At 43.8% G+C, this 26,011-nt stretch overlaps 2 long non-coding RNA genes across 3 annotated transcripts; both read left to right on the forward strand.

Annotated features, from left to right (window-relative positions):
• Positions 1-389: 389 nt before the first annotated feature.
• Positions 390-13,014, forward strand: LOC132709268 (uncharacterized). Of its 2 annotated transcripts, none has more exons than XR_015729651.1 (2): positions 390-613; positions 8,183-13,014. It is a non-coding gene; the product is annotated as an uncharacterized LOC132709268 (long non-coding RNA). The 2 variants fall into 2 exon arrangements; XR_015729652.1 differs by lacking the exon at positions 390-613 and adding an exon at positions 986-1,699.
• A 5,131-nt stretch (positions 13,015-18,145) lies between these two features.
• LOC148112265 (uncharacterized) lies at positions 18,146-23,519 on the forward strand. The gene is made up of 3 exons (XR_015729653.1): positions 18,146-19,386; positions 20,541-20,654; positions 22,584-23,519. It is a non-coding gene; the product is annotated as an uncharacterized LOC148112265 (long non-coding RNA).
• Positions 23,520-26,011: the final 2,492 nt, after the last annotated feature.

The following is a 26,011-nucleotide window of genomic DNA, read 5'->3' on the forward strand; positions in this document are numbered from 1 at the left end:
AAAAGAAGGATAAGAGGGTGAAAGGAGGAGAGGCGGGGTGGAAATCAGCAGTTTTCTGGACTTCAATAAATCCTCCAGCATCCAGAGAAATGACAAGGGAGACGTGTTTTTTTTTTTAATGTAGGTGGGGGGTGTTATTTGCATTTCTTAACAAGAAGGGTGGTTTATACTCCACCTGGTGCCTTTCCTTACATTACCTTTTATGAGTTTCTCTTTGTGACAAGTATCTTTGTACAAAGGGCTTCCTTTCCTGCTCCCCCCCCATCCCTCGCCTCCCCCATTCTAACTTTCTACCAGGCTTCAATATACAAGCACAATAGAGGCATTGAACAGAAAACAGTGGGACTCCACCTTTGATCTCCTGTTCTAATAACTTGTGTATGTTTGCGTCCAGAAAAACAATGCTCCGAGGGTGTTTTCTTCCTCTTTCTCTCACAAACTGTTTCCTGGTGCCTTGGCTCAGCGGGAAGCGGTTTTCCTAACGGGGCGAGCGTTAATTTTTCGATTTTATTTTTAATTGAATTCTTCTCGTTTTTTTAACTGATGGGTCCGGAAACCAGAGGACGCATTTTGTGCTTCTTGACCGGAGAAAGGGAGAGAGGAAGAAAGAAAGGTAGGAGGGAAGGGGAGGAAGGAAGGAAGGGGGGAGGGAAGGAGGGAGGGAGGGAGGGAGAGGAAGGAAGGAAGGAAGGAAGGAAGGAAGGAAGGAAGGAAGGAAGGAAGGAAGGAAGGAAAGAGGAGAAAGGGAGAGAGAAAGACAGGAAGGTAGGAGGGAAGGGGAGGAAGGAAGGAAGGGGGAGGGAAGGAGGGAGGGAGGGAGAGGGAAGGAAGGAAGGAAGGAAGGACGGAAAGGGGAGAAAGGGAGAGAGGAAGACAGGAAGGTAGGAGGGAAGGGGAGGAAGGAAGGAAGGAAGGGGAGGGAGGGAAAGAGGGAGAAAACCCAGAAAACAAAATGGTTATTACGCAATGTCCTTAAGTGGACTGTATAAGGAATATTTTTCTTTTATTCTCAACCCTGTGCAGAACCCAAAATCCATTCCCAGGCTCTCCAAAACAAAACTAAAAACAAACAAAAAAAGGTCTATCCAGAATGAAGGTCAGGAAAAGAGAAGCAGGGCGTCCCCAATAAAAGAGGCACCACTATCGCACATTCAGGATGCTGCTGCTTTTTTTGTTTGTTTGTTTGTTTGTCATACCCTTCCCCCTCTTGCCCAGGTCTCCAAAGAAGTCTGGGGCTGTGTAGCAAATCAGAGGACCTTGTGCCTTTCTCTCTCCACCACCCCCCCCCCCACACCAAGTCTTGTCTCAGCACCATCCGCACCAAAGGCAAACACAATTAGAGCATTCAGGAGGAAGCCAGTAGGAGATTCCCTTTGATGTTGGGATAAATTGAGAATCAGCATGGTTTTGTCTGAGATGACAACCGTCCCGGGTTTTCTAATGGGTATCCAATGGTAAAATATAATTTTATGATGCTCATTAATTACCGAGCTGTCATGTGCTCCTGGCAGAAAAAGTAATCCTCTTCCACAGATTAGACAGCCATCACAAAGGACTTCAAAGAACTTAAGATTCCTCTCCCCTGAGAACTGCCTTGCGTAATGAAAAGCAGGGAAATGCTTGACAAACACTTCCTGCTACCCCAGCCGCATATTTCAACAGGCAGCGGAGGGATGGAGGCCACAGCCGGTTAACAAACGTGCGTGGGTTGGTATGGGTGGGGGGGAGGAGGGGGCACAAGGTTTGGGGAGAGGCGTCCCAAGATGTTCCCAAAATACATCCTGGATTTTACAAGGGGCTCTGGCAGAGGCGACCCACGAGAGAAGAGGGCTTCCGTCTCCGTCTTGCAGATTTGGATGGTAGCGATGAAAAGGGTGGGGGGGGAGGGTGATGGAGCGGTGATCCCACTCAACCGCTTGGTTAACTTCCAACGTTTGGATGGTGCGCGGAGATTGTTCTCATCCTTGTGGTACAGGCAGCCCTCCGTCCTTTTCTGTGACCTTCTGACAAAGTCAATGGGGGGAAGGAAGGAAGGAAGGAAGGAAGGAAGGAAGGAAGGAAGGAAGGAAGGAAGGAAGGGAGGGAGGGAGGGAGGGAGGGAGGGAGGGAGGGAGGGAGGGAGGAAGTGGAAAGAGGGGAAGGAGGGAGAAAGGAAGGAGAGGGAGGGAAGAAAGGAAGGGAGGGAGGGGAGGGAGGAAGTGGAAAGAGGAGAAGGAGGGAGAAAGGAAGGAGAGGAAGGGAAGAAAGGGAGGGAGGGAGGAAGGTGAGGAAGGGAGGAAGGAAGGAGAGGGAGGGAAGGAGGGAAGGAAGGAAGGAGAGGGAGGGAGGGAGGGAGGGAGAAAGGAAGGAAGGATATCCAGAAAACAAGAAGGTGTTACACAATATCCTTAAATGGAATGTATATGGAATGTTTTTTTGTTATTCTCAACACACTTTGCAGAATACAACTTTACAACTGTGGCAAGAAAGGTTGAAAATGGAGCAAAACTCATTTAACAACTGTCTCACTTGGTGACTGAAATGTTGGGCTCAGTTGTGGTTGTAAGTCGAGGACTACCTGTATAAAAATTTAAAGCCATGAGAACGTAGCCAAAATACCTGCACCATGCTCTGTTAAGGATGTAACTCTCTACCTGATACAGGTAGTTCTCGATTTATGACCACAACTGAGCCCAGAATTTATGTCGCTCCCTCTTAACGACTTTTCTCGCCACATTGGTTGAGTGAATCCCTGCACTTGTGGTGAAATTAGTAACATTGTTGTTAAGCGGATCTGGCTTTCCCATTGCTTGCCAAGGTGGTCACAAAAGGGGGCCACCTGACCCAGGGACTCTGCGACCGTCATAAGTATGAACCAGTTGCCTAGCATCCAAATGTAAATCACATGCCCATGGGGATGCTGCAAAGGTCATAAGTGTGAAAAATGGACATAAATCGGTTTTTTTCAGGGCCATGGGAATGTTTTTTCCGTGATGTAAACTCTTGCAAGGTTTCCTTTTGACTTTTCGCCCCCTTCTTCCCCTCTTAACTGCTGTACGTTTTGAGACATCAAGGGTGTTTGTACACCAGAAATAATCCCAATATTAACATAAGATGCAAAGTGGAGTTCCTTCATCTTTTCAAAACAAATCAGCATAATAGCTGTTAAGAAGATCTATCTTTCTAATGATTGGCTTGAGGGGCGAAACAGCTAATCTCTTCTTAGGACTATAAAGATAATATTAACACAGGGAGAAGGATAGATGGGCAGCGCACCAAATCTCCCAGGAAATCAAAAGATGCTCGTATGAAATGATCTTCAGGCCCTCTTTTATTCTGTAAGTCGCAGAGATCACATGCTATGGGTCACCTGGATCCTTCTCCAGAATTTGGAAGGATTTCAGAAACTGACAAGGGTGGAAGGAACTTAGAAATAGGCTGTCGGCTCCTATCTCTGTTTCTCCGAAAATAGGACCCAACCGGAAAATAAGCCCTAGCATGATTTTTTTCTCCAGGATGTTCGAAATATAAGCCTTACCCCAAAAATAAGCCCCAGTTAAGATCGTCAGCAGATGGAGACGAATAGAGTAGAATAGAATAGAATAGAATAGAATAGAATAGAATAGAATAGAATAGAATAGAATAGAATAGAATAGAATAGAATAGAGAATAGGATAGGATAGGATAGGATAGGATAGGATAGGATAGGATAGGATAGGATAGGATAGGATAGGATAGGATATGGAATAGAATAGAAGGATGGGGAATAGAGGAGAAGAGAAGATAATAGCATAGGAGACTGGAATAGAATAGAATAGGATAGGATAGGATAGGATAGGATAGGATAGGATAGGATAGGATAGGATAGGATAGGATAGGATAGGATAGGATAGGATAGGAGACTGGAATAAATAGAGAATAGAATAGGATAGGATAGGATAGGATAGGATAGGATAGGATAGGATAGGATAGGATAGGATAGGATAGGATAGGATAGGATAGGATAGGATAGGAGACTGGAATAAATAGAGAATAGAATAGAATAGAATAGAATAGAATAGAATAGAATAGAATAGAATAGAATAGAATAGAATAGAATAGAATAGAATAGAATAGAATAGAATACGCGATTTACATTTGGATGCTTGACAACTGACTCATATTTATGACGGTTGCAGTGTCCCAGGGTCATGTGATCCCCTTTTGCGAAAGTGCAAAGTCAGCAGGGAAGCCAGATTCACTTAATAACCGTGTCACTAATTTCAAGACCTGCAATGGTTCACTTGACCCATGTGGCAAGGAAAGTCGTAAAATGGGTCAGACCTCCCTGAACACATGTCTCGCTCAGCAACGTAAATGTTGGGCTCAATTGCAGTCGTACATTGAGGACTCCCTGTGTTTTTAATGCCGTCCTCACTTAAAGCATGTTCACTAAACGAGGCCAGTCGGTGTTGTGGCCCGTCAGCGGCCTGTGCCGATTGTAGCTGATTCTGACAGCGAGGAGGCTGGTGTGGTGCTGCGCCAGCAGCCTATGCAGCTGGCGCTCGAGTCGGACAGTGAGGAGGCTGGAGAAGATGTGGTGCCAGAGGCGGGGATTCAGCCAGGGCCTTCAGAACCTCCAGAAGCTCCTTTAAGTGAAGAGGATGAAGAGGAGGAGCCTGTTCTTGATGCACGGGCGCGCAGAGCTGCCAAAAGGCAGGAGTGGCTCCTCAGGAGGAGGTCTCCTCCAGAGTAAGGCTTGGGGCTAATTGGCCACTTCCTTAGCCTATTTAAGGAGGAACGCCGATTGCAGCAAGCTGTAGGGAACAACTTTAGTTCGCTCTCCTTCTCTGCAAAATTGCTTCTGGGCTCTCTGCCAACCCTAGTAAGACTGTGATTACCTTATCTTAGAATTCTGGTAGGCTGTTAAGACAGTTCATTAACAGCCTTTGGTTGAAAAAGACTGAGTTATTTGAGTAAAATAAGCTTTGTATAGATTTTGTGTGTGCTGCGTTCTTTGGGGTCCGTAGCTGGGGCAGAACAGTCGGTAAGCGAGGATTCATTGGAATGCTTTTGTATACCCAATAGGCTGCTCATGAGATTTTTTTAACTTCCTACACTTAGAAAATATTTTTTTTTTCCACTTAGTTTGAATGTAGCCATTTTGATCAAAAACAAGGCAGGCAGGGAAGTTAAAAAGGGGAAACTCTTTTTAAACCAAATCAAAGGAGCTGTGTTTGCTACAAACGGTTTCTCCAGACATTCATCTTTCTCAAATGGAAACAAAGGCAGTTCTAGACCAGTTTTGGGGCATGAATTGGCTCAGTAGTCTTGGGGGGGGTCGTGCCACACATGATAAAAAGGATGTGCCCCCAAAACCACACATGCATTTTCATCACAGCAAATTTAGGCCCGAGAACACAGCCTTTAGATGCCTACTAAGAGTGACCACTATGACCTGAACACGGTGGAGATATAATATTACCCAGTGGTCAAACTCTGTTCCTTTCGTTAGCAAGCGAGACTGAATTCTCTTGCCTCAGGTTTCAAAAGAAAAGAAAATGGAAAAAGGGGGGAAAGGTAGAAATTCTAGACTTCTCTGGCAACGAGATCAGAAAAAAAGGAGAAGGAAAACTTTTACAGCGTGGTTCTTTTTTTTTCTTTTTTTTTCCTTTTTCTTTTTTTGCCAATGTTACCCTGGAGCTGCTTGGAAAAAGAGCAACCCGCACAAAGGTTTATCGAAAGTTGGAGAGAGAGAGAGACAGAGAGAGAGACAGAGAGACAGAGAGACAGAGAGACGACAGAGAAAAAGAAAGAAAGAAAGAAAGAAAGAAAGAAAGAAAGAAAGAAAGAAAGAAAGGAAAGAAAGAAAGAAAGAAAGAAAGAAAGAAAGAAAGAAAGAAAGGAAAGAAAGAAAAAAGAAAGAAAGAGGGGGAGGGAAGGGGAGGAGGGAAGGAGGGAAGGAAAGAGAGAAGGAGTACAGAGAGGTAGCAAGGAAGCAGGAAGGGAAGAAAGGGAAAGGAAGGGAAGAGAAGGGAAAGGAAGATAAGGGAAGGGAAGGGAAGGGAAGGGAAGGGAAGAGAAGAGAAGAGAAGAGAAGAGAAGAGAAGAGAAGAGGAGAAGAGAAGAGAAGAGAAGAGAAGAGAAGAGAAGAGAAGAGAAGAGAAAAGAAAGGAAGGGAAGAGAAGGGAAGGGAAAGGAAAGGAAAGGAAGGGAAAGGAAGAGAAGGGAAGGGAAGAGAAAGGAAGGGAAGAGAAGAGAAGAGAAGAGAAAGGAAGGGAAGAGAAGGGAAGGGAAAGGAAAGGAAGGGAAAGGAAGAGAAGGGAAGGGAAGAGAAAGGAAGGGAAGAGAAGAGAAGAGAAGAGAAGAGAAGAGAAGAGAAGAGAAGAGAAGAGAAGAGAAGAGAAGAGAAGAGAAGAGAAGAGAAAGGAAGGGAAGGGAAGGGAAGGGAAAGGAAAGGAAAGGAAAGGAAGGGAAAGGAAGAGAAAGGAAGGGAAGAGAAAGGAAGGGAAGGAGGAAGGGAAGGAGGAAGGGAAGGGAAGAGAAAGGAAGGGAAGAGAAGAGAAGGGAAGAGAAAGGAAGGGAAGAGAAGGGAAAGGAAAGGAAGGGAAAGGAAGATAAGGGAAGGGAAGGGAAGAGAAAGGAAGGGAAGGAGGAAGGGAAGGGAAGAAAAAGGAAGGGAAGAGAAGAGAGAGGAAGGAAGGGAAGGGAAGGGAAGATAATCCAAGAGGGCCTGAGCTTGCAGCAATTCAAAGAAGGACTTTCTTTGATGTCCAGCAGGTCAAAAAGATTTGGAAGCAAAGACATGACTCAACAGCATCAGCAGCATTCCAGCTTTCTGATCTCAAAACCAGCCACTTCTCAGGCTAAAGAGTAACCTTAGAAGAGTTTTTCTAACATTCCCCCTTCATGGTCAATATATTTTTCCCAACCCCGGGGGAAGGAAATTGAACATCAGCCCCAGCTTAAATGACCTTCAGGGTTTAACTCAGGGGAGCATTCTTTACATCGTTGCTTAATTGTTGCAACCAGGCTCTGCATAGGTTCTCTTGTTTAGCCATATAAGGGAATACCTTATAGCTTTTATTCCCCCCCCCCAACACGAACGGCCACAGTGATTGGAACAGATTGTGTAAAACCATCCAGGAACCTTTATAATGGGGGGGGGGGAAATCATCCAGGAAACTCCATCCCCCCACCAATTACGCTTAGCTTCTTTCTGCTTCACTCCAGCTCCCTATAAGCAATTTTTTTAAATCCCAAATTAAATCCTCACAACTCTGTTGGCAGAAGTAAGGCCAGACCCTACAGAAGAGAAGCAATTAAAGCAGGAACCCTCCCTGAGATTCTTGAATTCAGCTGGATGATGAGAACGACGGTAGTGGTGGTGGTGGTGGGGAACCATCTCTCTGTGTCAACCACCACTGCTCCTCCTGTGATTCATATTATGAATGGCACCAGGATAGCATCTTTGTTTTTCCAACAGGAACCCATTGAAGTTCCCCTTTTCCTTCTGCCCCAGAAAATCCTAGAGATTTTCACTTGGATGAATCATAATATCTTCATTAGGGGACTGGAGGCTAAAACATATGAAGAACGGTTGCAGGAACTGGGTATGTCTAGTTTGATGAAAAGAAGGACTAGGGGAGACATGATAGCAGTCTTCCAATATCTCAGGGGCTGCCACAAAGAAGAGGGAGCCAAGCTATTCTCCAAAGCACCTGAGGGTAGGACAAGAAGCAATGGGTGGAAACTAATCAAGGAGAGAAGCAACCTAGAACTAAGGAGAAATTTCCTGACAGTCAGAACAATTAACCAGTGGAACAACTTGCCTCTCGAAGTTGTGAATGCTCCAACACTGGAAGCTTTTAAGAAGAGGTTGGATAACCATTTGTCTGAAGTGGTGTAGGGTTTCCTGCCTAAGCAGGGGGTTGGACTAGAAGACCTCCAAGGTCCCTTCCAACTCTGTTATTCTATTCTATTCTGTCCTGTCCTGTCCTGTCCTGTCCTGTCCTGTCCTGTCCTGTCCTGCCCTGCCCTACCCTACCCTACCCTACCCTACCCTACTCTACTCTACGCTATTCTATTCAGAGATGTGGAAGGGTTTTTCCAATTGTGATATGATCCCTAAGAGAAAAGCCTGTCTCATTTTGTTAGGAAGGATCCATGTACGAGCATCTCGGTTAGCGGGTTCTCAAGATATCTCCTCATCTCGTTTTCCTAGGCTTGGACTAGTCATGGGACCATTGAAGGCCACCATCCTATTGTCTGAAAAATGCCAGCTTGTCCAATTTTCCCACCCAAACAAATTCAACAATATTTTTCAATGCTGTGGGGAGAAACCACTCTCCCAGTCCTATCGACTCAATTTGAATGGCAGCTCCTGAGCCACACAGGATTGCTACTTCGCGAGGCTAATGGTCAACTTGGCCCACAAATGGTAATGTCTCCTTTTCCCAACTTTCATTGACCACATTCCATTCACAAACAGTTTTCTTCTCTGTTTTTCTCATTTTCATCTGTCTTCTCCTCCCCCTCTCTTTTTAAAGACATCCTATCGTTCTGTTTTCTCTCGATTCCCATTATGGCACACGATTCCGTTTCATTTTCCTCGTTTGCCTGGATGTGATTTCTCTCTGGCAGAGATTCAGAAGGGAACAAGAATGTTTCGCATTATTGTTTTGAGCATGAGGGATATTCTGTGTGCCAGGCCAAACACACATGGAGACAGAAAAGGTCTATTTGGAATTTGCTGTACCCTGATTTTACATTGGCACTTGACCTTTGTCAAGACTTCTCCTGGTTTTCATTAGACACCGGTACTGGCCTGGAAAGTAAGAAACTTAGATGGGGAAGATGAAGGAGATGTCCAAAAGAAGCTCCTGATCAATAACAAAGACACCTACAGCACAGGGAATCCCAACCCATCTGATGCAGGGTGAAAAGAACCAAGTTTGAATGCCTCTTCTGCTCCAACTTCAGATGGAACTTGAAGGTAACTTTGCTAAATCTCCCTCAAATCCTGGAGGAAATATTGTTCATGTGGCTTTTTTGGTGTATCTTACTAATTCCATCAGATGTTCCAAAGGTACTTTTGCAAGAGGCAACTGGACTTACCTGTTTCTTTTCTTTGAAGTCATTTCACTTCTCATCCAAAAAGCTTAAATGGACTCCGGGGGAAGGTAGAGGACAGGAAGGCCTGGAGGAACATTATCCATGGGGTTGTGATGAGTCGGACATGACTTCGCGACTAACAACAACAACAACAACAACAACAACAACAACAGGTTGGACTACTAGCTGGCCTCATATTGGATTGACATAGGCTGTGTCAGAGTTCTTCAGGAGATTTTGCCCACTAGACCACCAACAGGATTGAACCTGATACTCTCATCTCATTTCAGATGTCCAGAATAGGCCAGATTCTCATTTATAGCTTCCTAGGCAAGAAAAGGTTACAATATTTAGTATATCTAGATGTGAATCTAGGACTAAGGAGAGATTTCCTGGCAGGGAGAACAATTAATTAGTGGAACGACTTGCCTCCAGAAGCGGTAGGTGCTCCATCACTGGAGATTTTTCAGAAGAGATTGGACAGCCATTTGTCTGAAATGCTATAGGACCTCCTGCTTGAACAGATGGCTAAGCTAGAAGGCTTCCAAAGTTCCTTCTTGCTCTGTTATTCTGTTATCTCTTAGGGCAATCAAACTTTTCCTTGTTTCGGACAGCTCCATCCACTCAAACTGACCACTTGTTATGTTCAAAAGGAAGGACTTCCTAAGAAGACATTTGTTGTTTTTGTTAGTTGTGAAGTCATGTCCGACCCATCCCGACTCCATGGACAACGTTCCTCCAGGCCTTCCTGTCCTCTTCCATCCCCCAGAGTCCATTTAAGCTCATGCCGACTGCTTCAGTGACTCCATCCAGCCACCTCGTTCTCTGCCATTCCCTTCTTCTTTGGCCCTCAATCGTTCCCAGCATTAGGCTCTTCTCCAGTGAGTCCTTCCTTCTCATTAGGTGGCCAAAGTATTTGAGTTTCATCTTCAGGATCTGGCCTTCTAAAGAGCAGTCAGGGTTGATCTCCTCTAGGACTGACTGGTTGGATCGCCTTGCAGTCCAAGGGACTCGCAGGAGTCTTCTCCAGCACCATCATTCAAAGACCTCGGTTCTTTTGTCTGGGACAATTATTTCCCTTGGTTCTGAGTTTTTTATAGCTCCCTGACTTGACGTCTTAGGTTCGATTCTTGGATTGATCTCTCAGTACATCTTGTTTGAGGCAACCACTGAGAGGACTTTTAAGATTCCTATCACATTCAGAGACCACCAGAGCTAGGCAGTTGAATAGAAGACAATTGTGCCACTCTTCCATGCCACCTGATCCATGCCCCCTTGATCCAGGAAAAGTAACAGTGGGGTGGTGAACATCCATGCTGCTGTGTTTCTTTTTGAAGTAGAGCATAGTGGAAAAACAACAGCAACAACAACAACAAAAGTGAAGAAATAGCCATGGTGGTGGAGATCCATGAAGGGGCCCTTCTCTGCAAAAGCTCAGAACACCAGTGTGCTCTTTGTGTAGCTTTATATAGTCTGATCTCCAAGGTTGGGAGTAATTCTGTAAGTGTTTGTCTGGGCAGGACTTCCATCGCTTACTTTTGGAGCTCTGCCTGAATCAGGAATACATAAAGATGCTAATGTCTGGCACGTTGTCAAGTCCAGCAAACAGCCAGCCATAGATGATGCCAGAAACATGTTCTGGGAAGGAAATGGCTTGGCTGGCTGTTCCTAGAAAAATATTCTACGCCGAGCGTTAAAGTCCATAGGAAGGGAAGAATACAAAGCACACTGGCGTTTTGAACATGGAGGAGACGTGGATCCCATACACTGACCCTCCCATCTTGTTGACTTCAAAGGCATGTTTCCCCGTGCATTTACAGAAGGATGTAATCCAAAATGAGACCCGAACATTGGCTATGTTTTTTTTTTAAAAAAAAATCTTTGGAGCAGGGGTGAAATCTACTTACCTTCCTTACTGGTTTGGAAGCACATGCGCCGTGCACACGCGCTCTCTTTGCTTGCTTGCGTCACATGCACATGTGCTCGCTTCGCTTGCGTGTGTCACATGTGCACACACACCTGCACATGCGCAGAAGGTAAAAAAACATTACTTCGTGATTAAAACCAGGAAGTAATGACACCCAGGCGGCGATTGCTACCGGATCGCTGAACCAGAGGGAAAAATCGCTACCGGATCGGGCGATCCGGTCTGATCCAGGAGCATTTCACCCCTGCTTTGGAGAGAAATATATCAAGCTGTTCTGTTGTACTGTTTTAGACCATATTTGATCATTCCAGAGCAGGGATAATTATGACCCCTTTTATAACTTGTGGACTTCAACTCCCAGAATTCCTGAGCCCGACATACTGGCTCAGGAATCCTGGGAGTTGAAGTCCACAGGATGTAAAGGATAATAATTGCCCGCCCCTATTTGGGGGAAGGGCATTTATAGCAATTTTCTGGGTGTTTTTTTTTAAAAGAAATTGCTAGGTAGGTCCAGGGGTGAAATGCTCCCAGTTCGGACCGGTTCGACTGAACCGGTAGTAATAAAAGATACCAGTTCAGACAAACCGGTATTTCCGATGATCAGCTGTGCTGCACGATTTATATTCACTAGAAAGCAGGAAATCCTACTTTCTAGGGAATATAAATCACAGGGCACAGCTGTTTCCCCCCCCGCTGTTCTACTTACCTTAGAAAAGGTTTCTTAATCGTCCTTTTTCAGTGCTGCGCGGTAGCACATGCAGTATGCATTTGGTACGCACTGTGCATGCGTGCACACAGCAAACCAGTAGCAAAGTGAAGCGGTAGCAGACTTCAGAGCATTTCACCACTGGGTAAGTCTGGTGGCTGGGTTGCACATCCTTGCAAAAAGTTATGATCTTCTTAACTATCAGGCTCCAAAACCCAAGGAAGACAGGTTTACATTCTTCTAAGCAAATTTCTCTATTGTTCTTCACTATAAATAGAAATCCTTCAAAAGAAAAGCAGAATACATGCATCATAAAGCATATACTCTGGGGACTTTTAAGGAGGAGCTGCCTTCACTCTCTTTCTCTCACACAAACCATCTAAACGGTGTTGTCTCTTGCTCCTCCGGAAATCAGCCCCTCCCTCCTGGGAATCCAGACAACGCTCCATCGTTTTAAATTAACCGTGATTCACAGGACATGCTAAGCCGAAAGACATTACGGCTTAATGTTGCAAGAGTCAAGTTTTGCTTTCATACCTTTGGTCTTTGCTGTGTCTTCTCCTGAGCAAGAATATGATCTCTGGGGTATTCAGAAGCCCCTTCTAGTCTTTGAATCAAACGCACATCATTTCTACACATGTCAAGTCTAAAGATTTGTGGAGGGGGAAAAAAGGAAAAATCAGTTTCCAGCACAGGATAACGCCTGGCCCATTGACCAGGTTTGGCTCTGCAACCCAACAAGACAGACACAGACTTCAGAGGATAATTAGAACCGCAGAAAAAACAATGGCTACCAACTTGCCTTCCACTGAAGACCTGTATACTGCGCAAGTCAAAAAGAGGGCTGTGAAAATATCTACAGACCCCTCACATCCTGGACATAAATTGTTTCAACTTCTATCCTCAAAACGACGCTATAGAGCACTGCACACCAGAACAACTAGACACAAGGACAGTTTTTTCCCCAATGCCATCACTCTGCTAAACAACTAATTCCCACAACACTGTCAAATAATGTACTAAGACTGTATTATTATTATTATTCTGTTCCTTACTAGTATCTACTGTATCTCTTCCCACCTATTACCATAACCATGTCGCTTGTATCTTTCAATTTATATTGTTTTTATTGTTTCCAAGTACGATTTGATAGCTTATTAGTAACCTTGACTATCACTGTGTTGTATCTTTCTATTCTTGATGAATGTATTTTATTCTCCTTATGTACCCTGAGAGCATATGCACCAAAGACGAATTCCTTGTGTGTCCAAGCACACTTGGCCAATAAAGAATTCTATTCTCTAACTTATATCTATAATATCCTGAATCATCCTCTTCATGTGCCCATCCCCCTGAGCCATGAAAACACTATCATAATATCAGCTGGGTTTTGCCTACATTGTTCTCCAGATGTTAGGAGTTGTTCTGCCCCAGCTCCAGATTCCCAAGGATTGTGACACACACCAACGGTCCTTATCAAAGTTATAACGTACCAAGAATAAACAAAGCCCGGCAAAGGTTGGCAACCAGCCCAGAAGACAAGATACGCTAAGACACTCACTCTTCAAAAATGCTCTTTAATAATTACACGTTGTTTCCAGCAAGAAATTACTAACTGCATGCGATTTAAATAGACTAAGGGAGTGGCCAATTATCCTCAAACCTTACTCTCGAGGAGACCTCCTCCTCCTGAGTAGCCACTCCTGCCTTTTGGCAGCCCTGCATGCTTGAGCATTGAGGAGAGGCTCCTCCACTTCGGTCTCTCCACCTGAAGGAGCCTCTGGAGGGTCTGAAGGCCCAGGCTGAGTCTCTGCCTCTGGGACCACATCCTCTTCAGCCTCCTCGCTGTCCAACGTGAGTGCCGGCTGCGCAGGCTGCTGGCGCGACCCCACACCAGCCTCCTCGTCGTCGGGATCAGCCACGATCCGCGCAGGCCGCTGGTGGGCCACAACAGGAGTACACTGGCTGGAAATGTTGTGAGCTTAAGCCCCAATATATTTCAACGTTAGCAGACTGTAGAAGATGGATATTAGTAAATTGTGGGAATGGCGGAGATATAGAGTATATATTTTTTAAAAAGTTTTTAGGACACCCCACCGATACTGATGAGGCATGGTAGCATTGGTTACAGCCTACTCTTGTCTTCCGTCTGCAATTGCTTTGATGCCATCTACAACTGCGTGAGCCGATCCACAGTATCGTTCAGGCCTTTGGTGTCTAAGCTAATCAAGGTTTTGAGGCTCCTGCAGTATCCAGATACACAGCAGGAAAGACAGGTTCATAGTTAAACTCAGAATTCACTTATTTTCATTCTTTGATGTTATTTTAATCTAGTTTTGATGGGACTTCTCTATCACGCACTACCCAGCTACTATTTTATAAAACGGAGTGTTCCTCCTAGCCCAGCCTTTCTGGTGTTATAAGTATATAAGTTGCTTGCTCGGAATGAGTTATAGATTTCAGTTCTTAAGCCTTCTCTTCACTTGCACCTAATCAGTATACTATCTCTCCCTGGCACCCTGTTCTGCCATGTTACTTTCATCTTCTCCCCAGTCCGTGAGTAAAACAGGCTTCAGGCATGGCCAAAATTGTGGAGACCTTTTGGGAAAAGTGTATTTTTGAGGTTTGATGGCTAATAACACCACTTTTTTTTTTTTTTTGAGTTTCAAGATAATCCTATTCCACTGCTGGAATGGCCTGGGAATAGCCCAGACCTTTACCCTATTGAAAATCTATGGAGCCGACTAAAGAAACTTGTTACCCTGTTTCCCCCAAAATAAGACATCCCCTGATAATAAGCCCAATCGGGCTTTTGAGCGCATGGCAATAAGGTCAAGTGCTTATTTCAGGGTTCAAAAAAATATAAGACAGGGTCTTATTTTTGGGGAAACATGGTAATCAGAAGCGACCCAGCAATAAAACCCAGTTAATAGAAGCAATCATTCAATCTTGGTTTCACATTATAAGCTGCAGAACTAAAAGACTCCATGGGAAGATGTAAGGCCATAATTCATGCTAAAGGTTACCTAACTAAGTATTAACTGACATGGGGATAATTTTTGTATATCTTGTTTTTTCTATGGTGATAATTTTTGTATATCTCATTTTTTCTACGTGTTTCACTTTTCTTCTTTATACTTCATAAAAGTTATTGCATTACATTCTTGATTAAATGGAATCTCCTCTAGGACTGACTGGTTTGATCGCCTTGCAGCCCAAGGGACTCGCAAGAGTCTTCTCCAGCACCAGAGTTCAAAGGCCTCAATTCTTTGCGCTCAGCCTTTCTTATGGTCCAACTTTCACAGCCATCCATTGCAACTGGGAAAACCATAGCTTTGACTATACGCACTTTTGTTGGCAGGGTGATGTCTCTGCTTTTTAGTATGCTGTCTAGATTTGCCATAGCTTTCCTCCCCAGGAGCAAGCGTCTTTTAATTTCTTGGCTGCAGGTTTGGTATTAGTACCCATTTAATTATAATCTTTAATATTTATATGCAGTGTTTAATATTAGTATTTAGATGTCTTTTAGGAAGGCAAAGCATAAGTTACAGCAAGGAGCAAGCCCAAAGCCATAACTGAAGATCTACCAAAGAAGCTGAAATAAACCAGTTTCCCAAATTTATAATTGCTCAAATAACAACCAATTTAACCAGGATTTTTTTTTTCTTCCTTCTTATCCAGAAAGGACTGAATGGGATGGAATAAGTCCAGGGTGAAAGGTTGCTAAGCTTTCTGGGAAAATGCAACAATAAGAATGCGTGGCCTTTTGTGGAGACCACACATGAGTCTTGTGGAAAGCACTGGAATAAACATGAGAGTGGGACAAAGAGGAAGTGGGCATATTCAGATCAAAAGCACATTTTTCTTAGCCCCCACCCACCATTAAATTTTACCTTCTCCTCCCATGTTCCATCTTCCGTCTTTTCCACTCTTAAAAACCCTCCCTTTAATTTTAACTTCTGAAAATTCATGAAAGCTGGGAAAAGGGGTTGTGGGGGGGGGCTCACAAAAATGCCTTGGGGACAACATATGGCCTCCACATGCACTCTGCACGTGCATGTGCTACAACATTGAGTTTGGAGTTCCACTCATTAGTTCTCCATAAAATCCATATAATCCAAGCTGGAATCCCAATGAACACTTTCTCTGTAGTGAATGTCCACCACAAAATGCCTTCCATAAAGATACTATCTGTAGGAGATGACCAGGATGAGGCCGAAGGAGGAGTCAAACACATCATAAATCACAAGACCCTGTGTGCCCACAAGAGATCTAAATCCAGCCCACCTTGAATGCCTCTCTTATCTCCTGTTCATTTCCTTTGACCGTTAGTAGGTCAGATTTTTATAGAGAGTTTAAGCTTGCACTAAATCTTTATACTCATTTGAACTCAGGGTGCCGTTCGCCAGACAATGTCGGCTGGCGACCCCCAGGGGGAGAGCCTTCTCTGTGGCGGCACCTGCCCTCTGGAACAACCTACCCCCAGAGATATGCACGATACCAGACCTCCGGACTTTTCGTCGGGCCCTGAAAACTCATTTATTTCACCTAGCTGGGCTGGCTTGATCCCATCCGTTCGGTTTTAATTTGAAATTGGTTTTAACTGGGTTGTTTTAAATTGTGGGCCAAAATTATTTAATTACCTTTTAAACTGTTTTTAAATTTTGTATGCTCTGTTTTATCTTGGTTGTTCACCACCCTGAATCCTGCTGGAGAAGGGCGGTATAAAAATCAAATCAAATAAATAAATAAACTGCCTGGATATCCTGATTTCCCCAGCGCTTGGCATTTATCTAGTTTTTAGGCACCAGTTTGCTCTTTCATTGTTCTTTTATTTGCCTGAAGTTTTAAGAAATGATGGGTTCACTAATCATAGGCATGTCCCAGAACTTCCGGTCCAGCCCAAGATGGCTGACAAAACAATTCTGAACTTCTTTCCACAATAATCCGACGATGTTTGTACAGATTTCTTAGTTCACAATTGTCTGTACCTTGAAGCAGAACATTCAAATATCAAGAGTTCTCCCTTTTCAGATGATTGTTAGGCAGATAAAACATCTTTACTAATGAAGGGTTTTTTTCCCCCAGTAGGCAAATACAAATCCCAATTGTCTAAATGACCTCAAGGTTGCCAAAAAGACATGTAGTATAATGTCCCAGTGTTGAAATACGGGTCCTTTTAGACAAAAATCTATATTTTAAAATGAAAGATAAGCCACGATTACTTGTTGTTCAATAAATAAATAAGATCCAGAGAGAGAAAGAGAGAGGGGGGGAGAATTCAAAAGATCAAGGCATGCCACAGGAATGCTTGGCTTGTCAAAATTATACACTGACATTAATCACATTCTAATAGAACTGCTGCTAGCAGCGCACACAAAGTTCTCATTATATGTTAACATAAAACAAAACAAAGAGAAAGAAATCTTCTCCTTCCAAATCTTGAATTCTATCGCGCTCTGGAGCCGAAAACAAAAACCTGATATAAATTGCTCTTCTTCCTTGAAGAGGACAGCGTGAGCCCCGGAAAATTGTCACTTTGAGGGTGGGAATGAAAAAAGCACGGAAGGTCAAATCAGAGGACTTCCCGACAACTTTCCCGTGGATTGTTGAGTTAGAACACGGGTGTCAAACTCACTGCGTTACGTTGCCGCCAAGTGAAATTTCATGATGTTTTTCCCATTTGTGGAGCTGGGGTGGGCGTGGCCTACACGTGACGCATTGGGCCCATGGGCCGCCAGTTTGATGCCCCTGAGTTAGAAGGAATCAGAGAAGTCATTTTGTAAAATGCCCTGCTTACTACAGGAGCCACCGTAGCATCTCTAACGGATGACCAGATTTGAGGACCTGGACAAAGGAGAACTCATCACATCAACTAGCAATCTTTTTCAGTGGCAGACAGTTTGTGCACCCAAAAGGTTCCTGCTGATATCTAGAGTGAACTTCCACCTCTGCCAGTAGTTCTCGACTTATGGCCGGTCACTTAGCAAACATTCCAAGTTATAACAAACCTCCCTGGGGAGATATTTACAAACTGATTCCAAAGTTCCAACGAAGGATTGCATTTCAAACACTCGGCAACCGGTCCACATTTACAGTCATTTGAAGCATCAAACAATGTGACCACATTTTATACCATTTTTTCCCCCAAAAAAACAGGCATTTCATTTCCAGTATTCGACAAAATAGAGAACAATCGGTTCGCTTAATGTGCTTGGTGTTTGCTTAACAATTGCCAGAAAAAGGCCGTAAGATTGGCTCGGAGCTGTGGGTGAACCATTTTACAACCTTCATGTCTTGTGGCCACAACTGGCAGGCTCTATTGCAGTTGTTAAGTCAACATGCTCTCTACATGGGGCTCCCCTTGAGGAGCACCCGGAGGCTCCAACTGGCGCAGAGTGCGGCCGCGCGGGTGGTAATGGGAGCGTCATGGCGCTCCCATGTGACACCTCTCCTGCGCGAGCTGCACTGGCTCCCGGTGGTCTTCCGGGTGCGCTTCAAGGTTTTGGTTACCACCTTCAAAGCGCTCCATGGCTTAGGACCTGGTTATCTACAGGACCGCCTACTACCACCAATAGCCTCCCACCGGCCAGTACGCTCTCATAGAGAGGGACTCCTCCGGGTGCCGTCAGCCAAACAGTGTCGGCTGGCGACCCCTAGGGGGAGAGCCTTCTCTGTGGGGGCACCTACCGTCTGGAATGAGCTCCCCCCAGAGATACGGAGGATTCCGGATCTGCGCACCTTCCGCCGCGCTGTGAAGACTTTTTTATTCCATCAAGTGGGCTTGGCCTAATCTCCTCCCTCTTTTAATATGTAAATTTTAATCTGTTTTTAAATTATTGGGGTGTTTTAATCTGTCTGGGCCAAAATGATTTAATTTGATTTTATCTGGTTTTAAATTTTGTGTATTTATGTATTTTATTGCTTGGCTGTTCACCGCCCTGAGTCCTTCGGGAGTAGGGCGGTCTACAAATCAAATAATAAATAAATAAATAAAAGGATCACCCGAATAAACTTAGTCCATTGATTTTTGTCCTGCCATCTGCAGCAATATAACCACTTCCTCTTAGGTGTGTGACAATCCTTCAGGTAGTTGAAGACTGATTCATTATTCTGAAGAGGAAGATATACTTAATGCTGTAAGCCGCTCAGAGTTGTTTTGTTACAAGATGAGGAGCAGATAAATTCAATAAATAAATAGGTCAATCAATCAATCAATCAATCAATCAATCAATCAAACACACCACCTGGTTACAGGCAGGATCCATTTTCTGGATGGGCATAATATGCTGCATTATAAATTAACCAAAATCAGCCAGGTGCACCAGGGGTAAAATGTTACAGGTTCAGACCGGTTCGCCAGAACCGGTAGTTAAAAATGCTTTAAAAAGTAAAAAAAAAAAACAACAACGTGTGTTTTAAAAAGCATAATGAAAGGTAGAGCATTCACACTTCTTGATATCCAGAGCCAACCCTCCATCTCTGATTATATCTCCAAAACGTTCTTCTTCCCCTTTCGAAGATTTCTTAAATGGCCTTTCTCAAAATACAGAATTCTTTTCTCATCCATTTAGGATGTGAAGGGGGGAAAAAAAAACACAGGACATTTTCTTTGCCAGGCACCACTATACCACAACTCCAGGTACCAGACTCCCACAAAATGAGGATGACAGCTGAGAAGGTGAGAGCAATTCGCTGAGTGCCCAGATTTTGTATTGATGAGTAGGAAATTCAGGGGGGCTTCCTTTGTTTCATTCCCCTTCAGCGGGCATTTTTTTTTCTCCTCTTCCGTGCGTTGGCTCACAAATTAACTGATTACGGAGCCAAAAAAAAAAAAAAAAAGCATTAGGAAGCTCTGGGAGGCAAGGAAAGGGCCTGATGGAGACTTTTGTTTAAGGAAAGGGATGTTTATTCAACTCGCAGGGGAAAAAAGAGAGATTTGAGCTATTAAGGGCTGCAGCTGTTTCACATACTTTGCATCAGAGGCATTCCTGAGAGATGTAGGACCTCTGGCAAAGACGCTCACAAGATTTCTGTGACTCACAGGTGTACGGGGACCAGAGTTTTCCCAATAAAAAAATCAAACCCCTCCCCCCACTCATCTGACTTCTCCCCTTCCCATCTTTTAGTAAAGTAAAGGTTCCCCTTGCACATATGTGCTAGTCATTCCCGACTCTATGGGCGGTGCTCATCTCCGTTTCAAAGCCGAAGAGCCAGCGCTGTCCGAAGAAGTCTCCGTGGTCATATGGCTGGCATGACTCAATGCCAAAGGCGCATGGAACACTGTTCCCTTCCCACCAAAGGTGGTCCCTATTTCTCTACTTGCATTGTTTTTTACGTGCTTTCGAACTGCTAGGTTCACAGAAGCTGGGACAAGTAACAGGAGCTGACCCTGTTACACGGCACTAGGGATTCAAACTGCTGAACTGCTGGCCTTTCAATTGACAAGCTCAGTGTTTTAGCCACTGAGACACTGCGTCCCTTAGTGGTGTAACTTTTGTAACTTATCTTTTAGTTAGAGTTGTGTTATTTGCTCACACACGCACGCACGTTTCTGTGCATGCGCAGATCATCCATGATGATGTCCGGGTGGGTGGGCGGAGCCTCGCATTGCCATTACTACTGGTTCGCAAGAACTGGACCAAACTGGGAGCAACCAACCACTTTTTGTAGTGGGTGAAGGGAAGAAGAAACAGCAGGATTGGGAACTATGGAAGGAAGAGAAGGATCTCTCTTTCGTCCTCTTAAAAATAGGTATGGGGTTTGTTCATTGTTTCAGATAAACATGTATCAGTTTTATGTTCTTTTAATAATAATATTTCCTTCCACACACAGTTCTCCAGTGGCTCTCGGAAATGATCTCATTGGGTGATATATAAATAATTCGGAGGAAATCTTCCAACTTCTACCTTCTACACCACACAGCTACAGTTTCCTGGGCCCCCAGAGGTAAAGAAAATACTTTTCCCAACTCTTTAAAACTCTGGTGTAGGTAGGAGCTTTCCCGTTCCTTCCTCCCACAAGTATTCTCCTGCAGCAGCAATCCAAGGAACTATTTCTTGGAGGCATGAGGTTATTGATTGCTTTCTGAGACAATAAAAAGCCTCTTTTTTTTACTTTTTTTGGGGGGGTGTTTCTAGTTAAACGTTCCCAAAAAATGTTTTGGAGAAGCAATGAATGGAAACGAGGCAGATCAGTTTGACTCAAGGCTGATGGGACGAGGTGGGAATTGTGGTGGGTGGGCTGAATGTCAGCGTGTTGTGAATTATGAAACTGCTTTTCATTAAGTTGGAGGAACATGGCTGATTCAGAAATCCCTCTACCCCACAACATGATAACTGGGTCAGTTGTCGGACCAATTTTATTTAGTTTGCAAAATTGTTTGGCAGCAGGCGTCCGTTTCTCCTTTCCCGTTTCTCCTTTTTCTTTTTGGAAATAAAGAACCGTTTATGGTGGCACCTTGTAGGACCAGCGAAGGACAAAAATTAGTTGGGACTTGCTGACCTGATCCTTGGACAGCCCTTATATTATTTTCCAGCAAGGCTTACGACTAAAGTGACATAATTCTCACAGCTCTTGTTAAACAGGATCCTCCAGACATAGAAATATGATGTCATCCCATTCATCAACCGTTTTGTAGCATCAGCCATGGTTGAGGTCCTTTCAATGCACTTTCCAGATTATGAGTCTCTTGTCCTATTAATCCAGGGGTGGGCAACTGTGGCCCTTTTACAACCTGTGGACTTCAACTCCCAGAATTCCTGAGACAGCCAAGCTATCTCAGGAATTCTGGGAGTTGAAGTCCGCAGGTTGTAAAAGGGCCACAGTTGCCCACCCCTGGATTAATCTGTCCAAGATACTGAGAGAATCTGGAGCCCTAGTTTTGTGAGAAAAAGCATATCCCGATTATCAGCTGCCTCCTGAAAATCCCCAGAGGAATGTATTCATGACACAGTTGCCTATATGTTGCAGATATAATGTTTAGATATCTGATGAATAACAAAGTAACAGAGTTGGAAGGGACCTTGGAGGTCTTCTAGTCCAACCCCCTGCTCAGGCAGGAAAGCCTATAAAATTTCAGACAAATGGCTGTCCAATCTCTTCTTTAAAATTTCCAGTGTTGGAGAATTCACAACGTCTAGAGGCAAGCTGTTCCACTAATTGTTCTGTCAGGAAATTTCTCCTTTGTTCTAGGTTGCTTCTCTCCTTTTTTTTTTTTTTAATTTGATTTATATGCCGCCCTTCTCCAAAGACTCAGGGCGGCTTACAATGTGCTCAGCAATAGCCTTCATTCTTTTGTATATTTATACAAAGTCAGCTTATTGCCCCCACAAACTGGGTCCTCATTTCACCTACCTTAGAAAGGATGGAAGGCTGAGTCAACCTTGAGCCTTGGCGAGATTCGAACCCTGCAGTAATTGCAGGCAGCTGGTCTTAATAAGCTTAATAACAGGGTGCCTTAAACCCCTGTACTATCAAGGCTCCTTGATTAATTTCCATTCATTGCTTCTTGTCCCTCCTTCCTGTGCTTTGACTTCCTCTTCTTTGTATCTGACCCCTCAGATATAGGAACACTGCTATCATGTCAACCCTGGCCCTTCTTTTCATTAAACTAGCCATACTCAATTCCAGCTACCGTTCTTTATATGATTTATCCTTCAGCCCCCTAATCATTTTTGTTGCTCTTCTCTGTATTCTTTCTAGAGTCTCGACGTCTTTTTTTTTTTACATTGTGGTGACCAAAACTGGATGCAGAATTTCGAATGTGGGCTTAATATCTCTGAGGAAACCATTTCAGAAAAATATGAGTCTTCTTCATTTTGATGTTTAAATTAGCAATTTCTGTGCTGATTGTACTAATAAACTTTAAATCTATAGTGTGTTGCAGAGCTGGCAGCGGAGTCAGACAGTGAGGAGGCTGGGGAGGAACATGGGCCAGTCCTGGAGCCTGGGAAAGGCCCGGATGAGGGCTCTACGTCGGAGGCAGAGAGGGAGCCAGGGCCATCTGGGAGTGATGTGCGGACTCCGGAGCCCCCAGTGTTAGACAGCAGAGAGGCAGAGGAACAGGAGGAGCCTGTCCCTAGTGTACGTATGTGCAGAGCTGCCAGAAGGCATGAGCAGCGAAAGCAAAAGGGACGACTCGGGAATAAGGCCAGGAGATGATTGGCCCCTCCCATAAGACTTAAAAGAAAAACAGAGGCATTTGGGCCTTTTTGCAGGAAAGCAACGTTGCTAACTCTGTTTCCAGTCAGCATCTCTTGTTTGTTTCTGAACTCTGTGGGGCTTTGCCAAGAAAGGCCTTTGGCAGGGTGTCAAAGAAGATAAAGGTTGGTGATTATCCCGAAGGACTTCTTCCGAAGGACTTGTTTTGCAACTAATTGGGACTCAGCTGGGAATGAATGTAGTTCTCAGCTGTTACAATAAAATAGGTTTGTTTGGGACTAATTGTGTCTTGTAATGACTCAGTAGGCCTAGGTCACAACACAGTGAACCTCACTATCTAGGAAAAGACCATTGCAGAAAAAGAAAGTTTATGAGTTTTCTCTGCGTTGATGTTTTAAGCACCGTTTATTGTGAGAATTGTATTGCAAAACTCAAAAGTTCACACTCATAGCCTGGAAAGAGGAATATTTTATCTAGGACGGTAGGAGGATGAAAGCAGCATCTGAACATATGGTGTGAGGTTGTATTTCAAATAGGGTTATGCAAAGGCTTCTGTTCGTGATTAGACACTTCTTTTGAACAGCCTTTTCCTCTAGATCTCCGAAGCTGAAAATTATATCCACGAGCACCAGTGTGCCTACAGATATCTAGCTTGGCACCTTTTAAAACGTTTCTTTTTTAAATGATACAAAATTAAAACAGAAAGCTGATCTGTTACAAAGCATAATGCCACTCGCCAAACCCCTCTTATCTCCAAAATGCTTCGAGGGCCTACATGACACTCTTTCCCCCAAATTCTTCTTTTGTCCTTGGAAAAACGAATCCAGTGCCGATTTAGAATAAACGAGAATACGTAATAGAGAAGGCAGGAGAACTTTTCATCCATTTAATAGCGGTGTCCCCCAAGGCAGTGTTCTAGGACCAACACTCTTCATGCTATACATAAATGACCTTTGTGATCATATTATAAGTAACTGCGTTCTCTTCGCCGATGATGTAAAACTATTTAATACCGCCAACGATGCTGCTACCCTTCAAAGAGACCTTGACTTTGTGTCGGAATGGTCAAAAAATTGGCAATTCCAAATCTCAACTAACAAATGCTCTGTCTTACACATTGTCAAAAGGAATTAGAACACAAAACACAAGCTGAGCAGACACGACCTTGAAGATGACCCTCACTCTGTCAAGGACCTTGGAGTATTCATATCTAATGATCTAAGTGCCAGAGCCCACTGTAACAACACCGCCAAAAAGGCATTAAGGGTTGTAAACCTAATCTTGCGTAGCTTCTTCTCCAGTAATATTACACTACTAACCAGACCTTACAAAACATTTGCTAGACCAATTCTCGAATACAGCTCATCTGTCTGGAACCCGCAGTGCATATCGGACTTTAATACAATTTAACGTGTCCAGAAATATTTCACAAGAAGAGTTCTCCACTCCTCTACCTGCAACAAAATACCTTATGCCACCAGACTTGAAATTTTGGGCTTAGACAATTTAGAACTACGCCATCTTCAGCCTGACCTAAGCATAGCTCGTAAAATCGTCTGCTACAATGTCCTACCTGTCAACGACTTCTTCAGCTTCAACCACAATAATACACGAGCACACAATAGATACAAACTTAAGGTAAACCGCTCCAAATTCGATTGCAGAAAATATGACTTCAGCAACAGAGTGGTCAATGCCTGGAATGCATAACCTGACTCTGTAGTTTCTTCCCCAAACCCCCAAAATTTTAACCTTAGATTGGCTACTGTTGACCTCACCCCATTCCTAAGAGGTCAGTAAGGGGCGTGCATAAGAGCACCAACGTGCCTACTGTCCCTGTCCTAATGTTTTCTTTTCTTCGTATCCTTTTCACGTATTTATAATCATGTTTATACTTATATATGTTATCTAATACGTACTCAACAAATAAATAAAATAAAATAAATAAATAAAACAAATGAGCTCCAAGTTTCCATCCCTAAACGAGACATTTGTTCAGGGAATTTTGTCCCATTTTACAACCTTTCTTGCTGCAGTTGTTAAATGAATCACTCATCATCCTCTTTTAACGACCCCATAATCCCTTGCGGGGTGGAGCCCGGGTGTTATATAATCAGGTTATATAATCAGGTTATATCAGGTAAAACATGGCATTTAAAATGGCGTTACTCAGGTTATGCTTTTTACAGGAATAATTCATATTTCTCTCACCGGGCAACGGAATGGGGCTGAGTGTTTACTGGCCGGATGCAATAGCACTTAGACTTATATACCGCTTCACAGTGCTTTACTGCCCTCTCTAAGCGGTTTACAAAGTCAGCCTATTGCCCCCAACAATCTGGGTTCTCATTTTACCCACCTCGGAAGAATGGAAGGCTGAATCAACCTTGAGCCGTTCAGGATCAAACTTCTGGGAGCCGGCAGTCAGCAGAAGTAGCCTGCAGTACTGCATTCTAACCACTGCGCCACCCTGGAAAATGGACCGAAGATCCAAAACAAGATGGCAGATGGGCTTTGCGGAATCAATGCTGATTCCCTGAGGAAACCCACCCAATCCCTTGCTTTCCAAGAATATTGCCCTGGGTTCAAATGTGCTGCTGATTTTCACTGGATTTGCAATGGAAGTGCAATTCTTGCTGTGTGAAAGTGGTGATGTCATCCTCCTTCAGAACTGCTTTTCTCTTCTTTTTTTTTTTTTTTCCCTAGGACTCAAAGGGAACATTTTCCCAGCTAAAAGTAGTGCTTTGTTCATCAAAATTAAATAATTCCACATGAAGCATTCCTTTGGGCTATTGCTTTGTGCCTCTGCAGAAGAATTAACAGTTTAAAAGAGAAGTGCGTAAAAGATACGGTTGGCCTCGGAAGGATTTTGCGCTCTTCTTCGGAATAACATTTCCAGTTTCCTTCTATACAAATGTCCTAATTTGGAATGGAAAACAACCGCAAAAATGTTGCAGATTGGATTCTTTTTTTTTTTTAAATCATGCCTAGGAAACCTTGAAGGTCCCATTTTGTTTGTACAGCCAATTTAGATCAAACTGCAGTTTCAAGTTTAAAGTAGACATGTTCCACATCCAAAGAATAACAGTCTTAGGAAAGTTGGCAAAAAGCACCATCACTACTTGGATTTTTATTTATTTATT

This window comes from Pantherophis guttatus, chromosome 11 (genome assembly GCF_059756535.1).
Source record: "Pantherophis guttatus breed Tessera chromosome 11, ASM5975653v1, whole genome shotgun sequence".
In the NCBI taxonomy this organism is placed as follows: Eukaryota; Metazoa; Chordata; class Lepidosauria; order Squamata; family Colubridae; genus Pantherophis; species Pantherophis guttatus.